The sequence below is a fragment of the Typopeltis vanoorti genome, chromosome 5 (assembly GCF_054136105.1).
Source record: "Typopeltis vanoorti isolate ZY-2024b chromosome 5, IOZ_Tvanoo_1.0, whole genome shotgun sequence".
Taxonomy (NCBI): domain Eukaryota; kingdom Metazoa; phylum Arthropoda; class Arachnida; order Uropygi; family Thelyphonidae; genus Typopeltis; species Typopeltis vanoorti.
The window spans coordinates 151,729,129-151,742,826 of record NC_143553.1 but is presented as its reverse complement, the minus strand read 5'-3'; the positions used below and the strand labels follow the sequence as shown (position 1 = coordinate 151,742,826).

At 38.1% G+C, this 13,698-nt stretch overlaps 1 protein-coding gene across 1 annotated transcript in view; it reads left to right on the top strand.

The window, feature by feature from the left end:
- Nucleotides 1-13,698, top strand: part of LOC150106943 (diacylglycerol kinase theta-like) — a 610,762-nt gene that overhangs the window by 42,343 nt on the left and 554,721 nt on the right. The window lies entirely within an intron of this gene.

The following is a 13,698-nucleotide window of genomic DNA, read 5'->3' as shown; positions in this document are numbered from 1 at the left end:
GGAAGTGGATGTGCAGAATCAGGTAAACTAGAGTTACTAAGGTGGGGGGGAGTTGATATGCAGACTTTAGGGAGACTGTAGAGTGAATGAATGGGTGTAATATGGCCGAGCGAGTACGAAGGACAACAAATCAGAATGGGATAGTTAGTATAAGGCATCAAAATAGGGATTGGACAAATGGGCTTCTGCAATTCATGTATACTAATGCCAGAAGTATTAGGAACAAGAAGGAAGAATTTTTGGCCTTGGTTGGCACTTCCAGGCTACAGGTTATTGGCATTAGTGAATGGCTGACAGAAGATTATATAGCTAGTGGGATTGAATGTGAGGGGTATGGTGTGGTGTGTTCAGGGGTGACAGGGTGAATAAAATGGGGGAGGAGTGTTGTTGATGATAGCTGATGAGCTGCAGCCCAGGAGAATAGAAGTGGAACTGCAGGATAGAGAAAAGAGCACATTTGAGGCTATTTGGTGTGAGATTGAGACTAGCAGAACAAAATATACAGTTGGGTGCTGCTATAGACCAGGTGATGGAATAGATGATGGAGATAGTATGCATAAAGCAAATAGAAGAAATGAGTGGAAGGAGAGTAATTATTATGGGAGATTTCAACTATGGTAACATTGATTGGAAGAAGAAGAGGACACATGGGAGAAAGAAATTGGATTTTATGGTTATTAAGGGATAACTATCTGCGACAGCATGTAATGGAAAATACTAGGGGTCATAGAGTGCTTGACCTAATAATTGCATCTGAGAATTTGACTGTAACGAATATGACCACGTTGCCACCAATTGGTGAGAGTGATCATAGGATCTTGACTTGGAAGGTGGCTAAAGGTGTGGAATTTACAATTAAGACAGGGTACATGTGGAATTATTGGGCTGGTAAGTATGACAAGCTTAGGAGTTTGATTGGTTCAGTGCCATGGCATGTAAAACTGCAAGGGCTGGATGTTAATAGTGCATGGGAGGTGGTTAAGAAGTGCTTGCAGTAGGCAATGGTTGACTGTATACCTACAGTCAATAATAAATCAAGTAGGGGTTAAATGGATGAATAACACCATTAAGCTTGAGCTGCAAAAAAAAAAAAAAAAAAAACAATTGTGGAGGGAATTTAAGGAGTAAGGTGACAGGCAGGCACATGAATGGTATAAAGCACAGGCCAGAAAGGTAACGAGCGTGAAAAAAAAAAAAACGCGGATTTTAAAAGAACATTAGCCATATAGGCTGAAGAGAATCCCAAATACTTTTTTCGATATGTTGCAAGTAAAAGAAAAAATGTATATGGCAGACTGATGTTTATGAATGCCAATGGTAGGGAGATAACTGAATTGGTTCATATAGTGGAATTACTGAGCGAGCACTTTGCTAGAGTATATCATCCAGTTAGTGACATTGCAGGGATGAATGACCCAATAGCTTATATGGGAATTGTGGTGAATGAAATGGAGGTGAATAGTCTATTACAAAACCTCAATGTCAATTCATCTGTGGGATTGGATGGTATACCAGCTCGTGTTGTACGAGAAGTGGTTAAAGAATTGTCGGTGCCCTTGACCATTTTGTTTAATTTGAGTCTCATGTCTGGGTTAGTCCCGAGGGGGTGGAAAGAGGGGGAAAATAGTTCCACTGAATAAAGGAGGTTCCAAGACTGCTGTTGTAAATTAGCGACTGATCAGATATCAGGAATTGTTGTCAAGGTCTTGGAGAAAAATAGTCAAGAGGAAAATACAGGATTGGATAGATGAAAATGGATACTGTATGAGGGACAGCATGGTTTTGTGAAGAGTAGATCATGCCTCAGTAACTTGCTCATGTTTTATAACACAGTGACATCTGAACTGGATAAGGGTAATGGGTTTACAGTGATTCTACTGGACCTTGCTAAGACCTTTGACAGGATACCGCATGGAATTCTATTCAGTAAACTGCAGCATATGGGGATGGATGTAGGGTTGGTGAGATGGATAGGAGGGTGGTTGATGTAGAGATATTGGAGAGTGATTTATTCAGGAGTAGAGTCCAAAAGATGGCCTGTGACTAGTGGCATGCCATAGGGGTCTGTTTGACCACTACTGTTTAATTTGTTCATTAACTATATAGGAAAGGATCTGAGAGGAAGTGTTCATTTGTTTGCTGATGATGCGAAGTTGGGTAGAGCAATAGTGAGTGCACAGGATGATTTGGATAGTTTCGAGGACTGGGCTAAGGAGATTGGATGACAATTTAATGTGGGAAAGTGTAAGGTTATGCATTTTGAGGTGAAAAGATTAGCAGCAGTATACCATATTGGTGGAACCATACTACAGGAGATTATCGAGGCCAGGGATTTGGGAGTGTTGGTGGATAGGGAGTTGAAGTTTAGGGGGCACATCGCAAAAGTGGCTAAATCAGTTCATTAAATCACTTGGTTGCTGAAGAATAGTTATTGTTCCTCTGTATCGAGCCTTGATAAGATCCCATCTAGACTACTGTGCATAGATATGGGCGCCAGGGTTTTTTCTTGATGGGAAGGAGATAGAGAGGATCCAGAGATGAGTGACCAAGATGATAGCAGGTCTATGGAATGAACCTTATGAGAACAGGTTTTAGATTTGTGGTTTGCAGAAATTGGTTGATAGGTGGAAAAGGGGTGATATGATTGAGACTTTCAAATTACTGAAGGGTTTCTATAAGATTAATTCAGAAGATATTTTTGAGAATAAGACTGGTGGTGTTAGGACTAGGGGCCATACATGGAAGCTGGGCAGGAGTGTGGTTAGCAAGGGTGTTTGAGCTAGGGTTTTTACTTGGAGAGTGGTGAATGAGTGGAATAAGCTACCAGAGTCTGTTGTGGGTACCATGACTGTGAATGAGTTCAAGGCTAAGTATGATAGATACTGTGCGAATGTCGAGTAGTTGTTCTTGACATATTAGAGCCTCCCTCGATGAGTCTATCGAATCCTTGGAGTTGCCTGTAGTAATAATAATAAGAAGAAAATGAAGACATTGAGAAAGAATGGAATAATATAAAAGAAATTATCGCATCAGCAGCATATGAAAGTCTAGGAACATACAAAAAATATCATGAAAATAAAAAATTACATATATGGGACAATGAAATAAAAATATTTCATGTGCATACAAAATACTAAAACACATGAATGCAGATGTAAAAGAAACTGCAGATATAAATTATGAAATAGGTGAAAAAGAATTCTTGGATTACTTTACAGATCTTTGGACTGGAAAGAAAAATAATTACACCAGAAACTTACAAAATACCTTAAATGATATGATAACAATGAAAGAATTAAAGGACAACCTAAATGAAATAAAAAATGGCAAATCAGCAGGAGAAGATGGGATAAACTCCGAACTGTATAAATTTGCTGGAAAAAAATTTCATCAAAGATTACTAAAATTTTTAAATAAAATATATATATTTTAATAAATAAATATATTCCATTCTATTGGATAAATTCCAATAGAATGGAATACAAGCATAGTAATACCTATATTTAAAACAGGGGATAAAACAAAAACTGCTAACTACAGAGGTATTAGTTTATTGAATACATGCTACAAAATATATAGCAGAATACTTAATGAAAAACTAAAAATATATAGTGAAAAAATATTATTAGAATGTCAAAATGGATTTAGAAAAAGGCACTCTATAATGGATGCAGCTTTCTGTTTGAAACTACTTATAGAAAAATGAAGAGAATTTAATTTGGAAACTCATCTTTTGTTTATTGATTATGAAAAAGCTTTTGACAAAGTAAAAAGATATATACTGTTTGATATATTACAAAGAATAAATATTCCTAATATTTTACTACATGCAGTATTGAACATATATAAAGATAATGAAATAAAAATAAATGAAAAGGTTGTCTGAAAAACAATCTATAAACTAAGGAGTAAGACAGGGATGCCCTATGTGTCTGACAGTTTTCAATATTTACATTAATGAAATATTAATGTAGTAGAACACCTTAAACAATCAAAGTATAGAAATTTCTTGGAATATCGGTTGCGAAACTTGGTCGCTAACAAGAGCACTGGCAAATATAACAACTCAAAGAAAAATGGAGAGGTTGATGCTAGGCATCATATTAAAAGATAAGAAGTGAAACACCTGGATAAGAAGCCTGACTCTCATCACTGACATCATTCTTCACCACAAGCAACTAAAATGGAAATGTGCCAGACATGTATCCAGAAGAGAAGATGAGTGATGGACCACCATACTTATGTGTCAGAGTTTATTGGGGAAAGTTGGTCAACCATTGCCAAGAACAGAGAAAAGGTGGAAAGAACTGGAGGAGGCCTTTGTCCAGCAGTGGACAGAAAATGGCTGAAAAGAAGAAGAACAAAATAAATATGCTATTATTTGCAGATGATCAGGTAATATCAGATAAGGAAGACAATTTATAAAGAGCAGTATATAATTTAAACATTATAGTAGAACAGTTTGGAATGAAAATTTCCGTACATAAAACTAAACAATGGCTTGTGGCAAACTCCAGTTAGAAGCAAAATAGTTATTAATAATAAAATAATAGAACAGATAAATACTTTCAGTTATCTTGGATGAAGGAGAATAAGACATAAAATTAAAAACTTCAAAATTTTTACAGATTATAGGCCTGATAAATAGAACACTCAACCCAAATATAGTACAAAAAGAAACGCACTTGAAAATATACAATACTTTAGCAGTGCCCGCATTATTATATGGCAGTGAAATTTGGGCAATAAACAAAGAATAAAAACAAGTTGAGATTTATGAGAACTGCAAAATACATATTATTAGATCAAAAAAGGAATGAAGACATTTTAAAAGAATTAAAAACAAAATCAATAGAAGAAAAACTAAACAATTATAAACAAAAATGGATTGAGCATGTAAACTGAATGACTAACACCTGATATTCTAAACAAATACTAAAATATATTTTAGTATTTGTTTATGTTATGAGGTCTACCCTGCCTTCTCTTTCCAATTGGAAAGAGAAGGCAGGGTAGACCTCAAAAAAGATATTGGATGGATAATGAGACCTGAACAGACCAATATGGTCTATACCCGTAATTAGTGTTATGATGATGATTTAAAGAACAGAGTATTCCTCAGTTGTGCAAGGAATATAATGTACAGGCTAGGAGAGTGATGAGTGTAATGAGGAAAGAGAAATTGGCATATGAAAAGAGATTGAGTGAACAGCAATTGAACTATTAAAAGACTGGAGTAAGTATATAACACGGGTCACATCTGTGAAGACATAGTATAAATGTTCAATGAGTATTTTGTTGGTGTGTGTGTGTGTTGAATTACAATAGAAAGGATGAAAGATGATTGACAGTTTAAGAATAGAAAGTGTGCAGAATTTTAAGAAGTCTTGATATTAATAAGGCTGTGGAAGTGGATGGGGTATCACCACGTATTTTTATTTATACGGGTACTCTGTGGAGTAAAGATTCATCACGAGAGACCCACACTATTCATTAACACAGTACCTTTCATACATCTCCTTAAACTTATTCACTGTTGGAATGTTCACAACCAGTAGCACACTCAGGATTTATTCTTGGGGGGGGGGGGGGGGGGCAGAGTTCAGTAGACGATTTGAGAATACACGCTACACATCGCATACGACCTATGACTGAGCATCTGAGTAGTATAGAAATAGAAGACACAACATAAATAAAAGAACATGAACTGTCAATTTTAATTAGGAAAAGATTTTTGGAAATTTTTCTAGTGTTTTTTACCTTTTTCTTTGGAGGGGCAGGACCCCTTGGACCCCATCTAGTTGTGCCACTTCTCACAACTACCTCTGGCAATCCATTCCACTCATTCACAATTCTCCAAGTAAGGAAACTAGTCTGCACACCCTTACTAACTTTACTTTTAGACAATTTCAAAGTGTGATCCCTTGTTTTCTCCCCTACTCCCTGTGTATTGAAAAATTTATTTTTTTGTTAATCTTATGGAATCCCTTTAGTAGCTTATGAGTTTCTATCGTATCCCCTGTACTTCACCTTTCAGCTAAACTTTGCAACCCACACACCTTCAGTCTGTCTTCATAGTGTACATTCCACATACCTGTCATAAGCTTGATCACTCGTCTCTGAATCCTTTTCACCACCTGGTCCCTTAGAAACACAATGGACTGAATCTGTGCATGATAATCAACATGTGGCCAAATCATAGCCTTATAAAGAGGGATAATATCCCCCCATCTTTATTCGTCAGTGTATTCTCCAACATCCAAGTAATATGAGCTATTTCGCCAACTCTTGCAATATGTCCTCTGAATTTCAAATCTCTGTCTACCATCACCCTCAGATCCTTAGCCTCATCAATTTCCTCTAATCTAGTACCATCAACATGACAAGTATGTAATCTTTTCATTTCAAAATGCATTACCTTACATTTTGCAACATTAAATTGATAACCATTGTCCTTTGTCCACACCACCAATTTATTTAAATCGTCCTGCAAGATATTTATATCACCTTTATCAGCTATTGCCCTCCTCATCAGCAATTTTGCATAGTGTGGGTATTCAGCAAACAACTGAATACCCACACCCATATCTTCTGCTTTATCATTCATGTACAAATTAAAGAGTAGCACAGAACCTTGGGGCTCTCCACTAGTTGCTCTCATTCACCTTGATTCCACTCCACTATACGAAGTAGGTTCCATAAGTTTCCAGCCTGACATGCAAAATTTGTGCCAGTTTTAAAATGCCATGTGTGACAGATAGCACCATTCAATCTCCTGGCTTAGTGTACCAGTTTCAACTCCCTACCTATATCATTCAGTTGGAGGCATTTGTTTGACTAACACATGGCACACTAGGTGGCTGTAATATTTGAAATTGAGCATGTTGTGCTCTGATAAAAGTTTTTCACTAAAGAAAAGCTTTCTCCAAATGCTACCAAACAGTGATTGGATGGTGTTTATGGGGAAGCTTCCCCTTCATATTCCACATTTAAGGAATGGGCTAAACAGTTTCACCTAAGAAGAGAGAACATCAAAGATGATCCTCGTGATGGTCAGCCTGTGGAAATGATGACTGAGAAAAATGTTTTTCTTGATGAGGAGGAACTGCTCAATGATACAGCTGAAACTCAAAGAAATCTCAGCTATGTTGGAGCTTTCTATAACAACTGTCTTTTGAATCATAATAAATTTAGTTTAATCCTTTATCCAAGTGTGAGCAAACAAAGTTTGCACCTGAAAGTATCTTCAGGACTGGGTCAAGGTGGTACAACACCAGGGCAACTCATTGCAAAGGTGGAGCAAGCTACCAACACACCTATCTCAGTATCTCCCATAATGCAAAACATATCTTCTTGCGGATATGTCTAATGTTATGCATTAAGGGAAGGGCCACTATCCAGACTAGTTTCGACCTTTATTGAGGTCTCTTCAGTGGGAGCCAGCCCCAAGTGGAGATATCAGGCAGAAGCATTAGCAGGTCATCTTTACCTATAGGAATTGCCAATTGGCGTGCCACCCTTTTTTAATAATTTACTCTGGATTTAGAGAAAGATGTTGAAAGTTTATTTTTCACTTGGTTAGAGTATAATAAATTTAGTTTAATCCTTTATCCAAGTGTGAGCAAACAAAGTTTGCACCTGAAAGTATCTTCAGGACTGGGTTAAGGTGGTACAACACCAGGGCAACTTGTTGCAAAGGTGGAGCAAGCTACTGTCTTTTGCATCATTCACAAGAAGTTTCACATGAAGTCAGTGCAAAGTGGGTGCCCTCTTCAGTTCCAAAGGAGCACCATGTGACCTGTTCCTGCAAGTGTTTAGAGCTTTGCCAAGGGAATCAGAGAAGTGCTGGAATTCATTGCCACCAGGGATGGACCTTGATTATGATCCTCTTTACAAAAAGGGAATCCATGGAGTGGTGCAAACCGAGTGAAACACTGCGAAGAAAAGCCAAGGTCACTCAGTCCACCAAGAAGATCATAGCAACAATCTTTTGGGATTGCCGGGGAATTCTCTTGATCTGGTGGTATTCCTTTCCTTGACTTCAAGGAAAGGAATACCACCGTGAATGCAGAATATTATGCTTCACTTCTGCACAAACTGCTCGATGCCATAAAGGAGAAGAGATGAGGAATGGTGGGTTATGGTGTTACCTTCTTCATGACAATGCTCCGGTCCATATGGTTATTGTTGCAAAGGCTGCAGTGAAGGACTGGCTTCCAGGAGATTGAACACTCATCCTACAGCCCAGATCTAGCATCCAGGGACTACTGCCTGTTCTCGAAACTGAAGAAAGACCTTCGAGGAAGAAACTTTGCAGATGATAGTGAGGTGAAAGATGCAGTTTTATGCCATTTTGCAGACAAAAGTACAGACTATTTTTTCAAGGGCATAGAAATATTAATTCAAAGATGTGAAGTGAAAAGTGTATTGAAGTAAAGGAAGATTATGTTGAAAAGTGACAATTGTTTTCATTCTATTACCTCTAAAAGTTGGTCAGGCCGGAAACTTATGGAACCACCCTCGTACTGCTCCCTCTAATGTTTGTCTATCATCCATCCCTCTATCCATCCCACCAACCTCATATCCATTCCCATTTGTTCCAATTTATATAATAATTTTTCATGTGGTATACTGTCAAATAATTATTATCCCACTGGCTACTTATGCTTCAGAAGCCTGGAGATTAACTCAACAACCAATCAAGAAACTTCAAGCATTTGAAATGAAATGCCTTAGAAAAATTAATAACACCCACTGGATGCAACACAAGACTAATGGTCAAGTCAGAACAGATTTAAACTTCCCAGATAATATAATAGACACAATCATTACGCATCAACTGAGATGGTTTGGTCATCTTCAGAGAATGGCCCTCATAGACTCTCATATTTAGCTCTGAATGGATATATATATAGGAAGAAAAAGACCTAGAGGCAGACCAAGAAGTACTTGGATAAAGTTGCTGAAAGAACATTCCCATCTACCCAGCTATAGAGTCATGATTGAGATGGCTAAAGATCGTGATAAGTGGAGAACCTTTCTTCTTAGTGGACTCAACCCATTATCAAGCGGATGAGGTGATGATGATACTGTCAAAAGCACCTTTGCAAAGTCCAGCAGTATCATAGTGTAGCCCTCTTGTTTATCCAATTCCACTGTCACCTTATTATAAAATGGGAATAAATTACTGAAGCAGGACCTTCTTGTTACAAAGCCATGCTTCCTCCTATAGAATATCATATTCCTATCCACTAATTCCTGAATTTTACTTTTAGCCAACTTTCCCAATACTTTAATCACCACTCCAGAGATACTAATTGGTCTGTAATTTGCTACTTCTGTCTTGGAGTATGGAACTATCTTGCCTTCTTTTCACTTTCTTGGAACCGTGCCAGAGCTCAGACTTCATCAGAGGCACTGCCAGTTCACTTGCACATTCTTGTAGCACATGAGCTGACATGCTGTTGATGCCCATTGCTGTATTCACATTGATATTTTTCAATATACTTGAATACCTTCAGTTTATCTACCTCACTTGTCATATCAGTAACTGCAAAGTCACTACCTGGATGATAGTCACTACCCTTGCAAAGTGATCACTTAGTAACTGAACTATTTCTTCTGCTTCTGTCATTTTCCTACCATCAGCAGTGAGTAAAAGTTATCTTTCCATTATCATTCTTTCTCTTACTTGTAATGGCTATAAAGTTTGAGGGGAAAGAAAAAGAACTTTAATAGTTAGATACCAAGATAATAAGCCAAAAGGCTATTTTACCGGTGAATTAGTTAATTAAGAGGGAGATGTTAAATCTCGTTTTATTTTTATAGCCGGGTACGAAACTCGGGGCGAAATCCATCGACATCCATAGAGTTTCAATGCCGAAAAAACTATCAGTGGAACCAAGTATAAATGATCACTTGGATAGTACAACACCAGGACGACTCCATGCAAAGGTGGAGCAAATTCCCTCACTAAGTTTAATATTCTTTCATAATGTAAAACTCAGCTCCTAAGAGATGTAAAAATATTGTTTTACATTATGAGAAGAGGTCACTACCCAGGCTGGTTTCAATCTTTTTTTGAGGTCTCATCAGTGAGTAGGTAGACCTGCAATATCAAGGTTTTAAGTGAACAGAAACTTACATACCTCTACTATCGAATTGCCGAAGTGGTGTACTATATATTGTTAACTACCAAGATAATAAGCCAAAGGCTAAATTAGCCAATTAATTAACTCAATTAACCAATTGCCGGTAAAATAGCCTTTTGGCTTATTATCTTGGTAGTTAACAATATTTAACAATGTATAGTACACCATTTCGGCAATTCGATAGTAGAGGTATGTAAGTTTCTGTTCACTTAAAACCTTGATATTGCAGGTCTACCTACTCACTGATGAGACCTCAAAAAAAGATTGAAACCGGTCTGGGTAGTGACCTCTTCTCATAATGTAAAACAATATTTTTACATCTCTTAGGAGCTGAGTTTTACATTATGAAAGAATATTAAAGTTAGTGAGGGAGCTTGCTCCACCTTTGCATGGAGTCGTCCTGGTGTTGTACTATCCAAGTGATCATTTACACTTGGTTCCGCCGATAGTTTTTTCGGCATTGAAACTCTATGGATGTCAGTGGATTTCGACCCGAGTTTCGTACCTGGCTATAAAAATAAAATGGGATTTAACATCTCCCTCTTAATTTAATAGTCAGATTTGAAGACATTTAAATGTCGTTTTGTTCCAGGAAATAAATGAGGGAAGACTCTTTTAAAAGACAGTAGCAGGAGGAAAGGAATGAATTAAGCAATGTTTCTTTTATGAGTTTGAATCGAAACAGATGGGATTGGGTAACAGACTTCTGAGTTGAATCAGTGACTGACTGTCAGATAGTATCTGAAAGTCGTATATGGTTGTGTAGTATCCTGAAAGAGGATCACTAGTGGTATACTGCAGGGGTCAGTTTTGGGACCATTGTTGATCAATTTGTATGTTAATGATATTGAGATAGGTTTAACTTGTGATATGCAGTTGTTTGCAGATGATTCAAAAATGGAGAGAGCAATGCAGAGTCAAACAGATATTATGGCCTTACAAGAGGACTTGAATAAATTGCATGAATGGGCAGGTAAGTGGAACTGTTAGTTCAGTGTTGCAAAGTGTAAGATTTTGAGATTTGGTAAGCAATGATGAGATGCAAAGTATATACTTGGTGGAGAAACTTTAAAGGAAGTAGAGGAGATGAGAGATCTAGGAGTGATGGTGGACAAGGACCTGTGCTCAGTCAAAAGAACTCATTTGAGGCTATTTGGTGTGAGATTGAGACTGGCAGAACAAAATATACGGTTGGGTGCTGCTGTAGACCAGGTGATGGAATAGATGGTGGAGATAGTATGCATAAGCAAACAGAAGCAATGAGTGGAAGGGGGGTAATTATTATGGGGGATTTCAACTATGGTAACATTGATTGGAAGGAGGAGAGGACACGTGAGGAAGGAACTGGATTTTATTCAACTATTAAGGGATAACTATCTGAGACAGCATGTAATTGAAAATACAAGGGGTTTGAGAGTGCTTGACTGGTAATAGCATCTGAGAATTTGATTGTAATGAATATGACCATGTTGCCACGTATTGGTGAGAGTGATCATAAGGTCTTGGCTTGGGAGGTGGCTAAAGGTGTGGAATTTTTGATTAAGACAGGGTATAGTGGAATTACCGTGCTGGCAAGTATGACATGGAGATTGCTTGGTTCATTGCATGGCATGTAAAACTGCAAGGGCTGGATGTAGATAGAGCATGGGAAGTGGTCAAGGAGCATTTACAGGAGGTTATGGCTGATTGTATACCTAGGGTCTGAATAGAAAACAAGTAGGGGGTTAAATGGATGAATAACACCATTAAACTTGAGCTGTAAAAAAAGAAACAACTGTGGAGGAATTTAAAGAGAAAGGTGACCTGCAGGCACATGAACGGTATAAAGTGCAAGCCAGAAGGGTAACAGTGTGATAAAAAAAAAAAAAAAAAAAAAAAAAAAAAGCGGATTATGAAAGGAAACTAGCTATGCAAGCTAAAGAGAATCCCAAACTCTTTCAATATGCTACGAGCATAAAAAAAAAAAACCTATACATGGCAGAATGACTTTAAGGAATGACGATGGTAAGGAGGTCACTGATTCAGTGGAATTACTGAGTGAGCACTTTGCAAGCGATTATCATCCAGGTGGTGACATTGAAAAAATGAAGGAACCATTAGTTTATACGGGAATTGTGATGAATGAAGTGGAGGTGAATAGTCTATTACAGAACCTTAATGTGAATACATCTGTGGGATTGGATGGTATACCGGGACGGGTCTTACGTGAAGCGGCTAAAGAATTATCAGTGCCCTTGACCATGTTGTTTAATCTGAGTCTCGAGTCTGGTTTAGTCCCGAAGATGTGGAAAGAGTGGAAAATAGTTCCACTGCATAAAGGAGGATCCAGTTGCAAATTACTGACAGTGTGGTAATCAGCATATCAGGAGTCCTTGTCAAGGTCTTGGAGAAAGTAGTCAAGGGAAAAATACAGGAATGGATTGATGAAAATGAGATACCGTATGGGGGACAGCATGGCTTTGTGAAGGGCAGATCATGCCTCAGTAACTTGCTCAAGTTTTATAACACAGTGACGGCTGAACAGGATAAGGGTAATGAGTTTACAGTGATACTGCTGGCCCTGGCTAAAGCATTTGACAGGATACCACATGGAAGTCTAATCCGTAAACTACAACATGTGGGAATGGATATAGGGTTGGTGAATTGGATATGTGGGTGATTAATGGAGAGATAACAGAGAGTAGTTTATTCAGGAGTAGAGTCCAAAAGACAGCCTGTGACTAGTGGTGTGCCGCAGGGTTCTGTTCTTGGACCACTGCTGTTTAATTTGTTCATTAACGATATAGGGAAGGATCTAAGATGAACAGTTCATTTGTTTGCTGATGATGCAAAGTTGGGTAGAGCAATAGTGAATGTAGAGGATGTCAAAATCTTGCAGGACGACTTGGATAGATTGGAGTTCTGGGCTAAGGAGAATGGATGTCAATTTAATGTAAGGTTGTGCATTTTGGGGTGAAAAGATTAGCAACAGTATACCACATTGGTGAAAGTGTACTCCAGGAGATTGAGGCCAGGGACTTGGGAGTGTTAGTGGATAGGGAGATGAAGTTTAGGGGGCACATTGCAAAAGTGGCTAAATCAGCTCATCAACTCACTTGGTTGTTGATAAATACTTTGACGAGCAGAGACAAGCAAGTTATCGTACCTCTTTACTGAGCCTTGATAAGACCTCATCTCGACTACTGTGCCCAGATTTGGTCACATAGGTTTCTTCTTGATGGGGAGGAGGTGGAGAGGATCCAGAGGTGAGTGACCAAGATGATAGCAGGTCTATGAAATGAATCTTACGAGAACTGGTTGAAGATTTGTGGGTTGCAGAAATTAGTTGATAGGCGAAAAAGGGGAGATATGATTGAGACATTCAAATTGCTAAAGGGTTTCTATAGGATTAATTCAGAGGATATTTTTGAGATCAGGACTGGTGGTGGGAAAACTAGGGAACATCTATGGAAGCTGGACAAGAGTGTGGTTAGCAAGGGTGTTAGAGCTGGGCTCTTTACTTTTAGAGTGGTAAATGAGTGGAATAAGCTGCCAGAGCCTGTTGTGG